The sequence below is a fragment of the Trichechus manatus genome, unplaced genomic scaffold (assembly GCF_000243295.1).
Source record: "Trichechus manatus latirostris isolate Lorelei unplaced genomic scaffold, TriManLat1.0 scaffold00013, whole genome shotgun sequence".
Classification (NCBI taxonomy): Eukaryota; Metazoa; Chordata; class Mammalia; order Sirenia; family Trichechidae; genus Trichechus; species Trichechus manatus.
Genome location: NW_004443949.1, coordinates 8,648,340 through 8,650,536, shown reverse-complemented (window position 1 = coordinate 8,650,536; position 2,197 = coordinate 8,648,340).

Sequence of the window (2,197 nt, the reverse complement as noted above, 5' to 3'; positions counted from 1 at the left end):
AAAATGTAGATATATATATATATAATATAGATATCATATACTATGTTCCAGGCATTGTGGTTGCAAAGGAATAAAACACTGCATAGATAGATTTTTCCATGCACTAAATCTGATTTCTAATGAGTTATATATAGATTAATGTATAGGGAAATTATAGAAAATATTTTGTAAAGATGGCTGACTTAAGTAATGTATTTTCTCCTGTAAAAATACATTTATGTCAGAAATGAATTATTTATTACACTCAAGTGGCAAGTGTCTAGGGTCTGCAATACTGTTAGGAACCCAAAAAAACGTTTCAATTTATTATAAAATCAGTAGAAAAGACAAAAATCTTCTAGGTCACAGAAAATGTTTTAATATATAATATGAATATATTCATCTTTGTACCAATATGATCATAAAATATAATTTTAAATAGTATTTATGGAGAAAAGGGCCTACAATGGCCAAAGTGCCTAGGGTCCATGAAAGCAATAATGTGGCCCTGGTCCAAGTGGCAAAAACAGATCTTCAACAGGATACATTTAACTGGAAAATTGCAACGGGCACTGTGTATAAAATTAGCATTTCAGAAAAGTAGAGGCAGAACGAGGCATATCATTGCTGATGTTGGTTGGATCTTGGCTGAAAGCAGAGAGTACCAGGAAGATGTTTACCCGTGTTTTATTGACTATGCAAAGGCATTCGACTGTGTGGATCATAACAAATTATGGATACCATCGCTAAGAGTGGGAATTCCAGAACACTTAATTGTGCTCATGTGGAATCTGTACATAGGCAAAGAGGCAGTGATCTGAACAGAACAATGGAATATTGTGCGGTTTACAGTAAGGCAATGGTGTATCAGGGTTGTATCCTGTCACCATACTTATTCATTCCGTATGCTGAGCATATAATCCGAGAAGCTGGACTATATGAAGAACACAGCATCAAGATTATTGGAAGACTCATTCAGAGTCTGTGATATACAGATGACACAACCTTGCTTGTTGAAAGTGAAGAGGACTTGAATTGCTGATGAAGATCAAAGACTGCAGCCTTCAGTATGGATTACACCTCAACATAAAGAAAACAAAAATCCTCATGACTGCACCAATAAGCAACATTATGATAAATGGAGAAAATAGTGAAGTTGTCAAGGATTACATTTACCTGGATCCACAATCAATGTCCACGGAAGCAGCAGTCAAGAAATCCAATGACTGTATTGCATTAGGCAAATCTGGTGCGAATGTTGAAAAACAAAGTTGTCACCTTGAGGACTAAAGTGGGTCTGACCCAAGCCATGGTATTTTCTTTTTTTAATCTACTTTTTTTTTTTTTTAATTGTACTTCAGGTGAAGGCTTACAGAACAAATATTTTCTCATGAAACAGTAGTACACATATTGTTTTATGACATTGGTTAACAACCCTACAAAATGTCAACCCTCTCCCTTCTTGAAGTTTTTTTTTTTTGGTGAAAATATACACAGCCAAAGATACACCATTTCAAAAATTTCTACATCCATAGTTCAGTGACATCAACTACGCTCTTCTAATTGTGCTGTTATTGTCACTTTAGACGAAGGCTTACAGAACAAAATAGTTTCTCATTTAACAGCACACATATTGCCCTATGACAATGGTTAACAATCTCACAAAACATCAACATTATCCTCACTCAACCTCGGGTTCCCTATCACCAAGCTTTCCTGTCCACTTCTGCCTTCCAGTCCTTGTCCCTGGACTGCTGTACCTCATTAGTCCCATTTTGTTTATGGGGCTGTCCAATCCCTGGCTGAACGGTGAAGCTCAGAAGTGACTTCACCACTGAGCTAAAAGGGTGTCTGAGGGCCATACTCTCGGGGTTTCTTCAGTCTGCTTTAGGCCAGTAAATCTGGTCTTTTTTTTTTTATGTGTTAAAATTTTGTTCTGTTTTTCTCCAGCTCTGTCCAGAAACCTCTGTTGTGATCCTGGTCAGAGCAGTCAGTGGTCGTAGCCGGGCACCATGCAGCTGTACTGGACTCAGTCCAGTGGAGGCCTTGGTAGCTGTGGTCCATTAGTCCTTCTGACTAATCTTTTCCTTGTATCCTGTCCTCTGCAGTCTCCCTTGCTCTCGAAGGGATGAGAGCAGTGGAGTATCTTAGATGGCTGCTCACAGGCTTTTAAGACCCCAGACGCTACTCACCAAGGTAGAATGTAGAACATTATCTT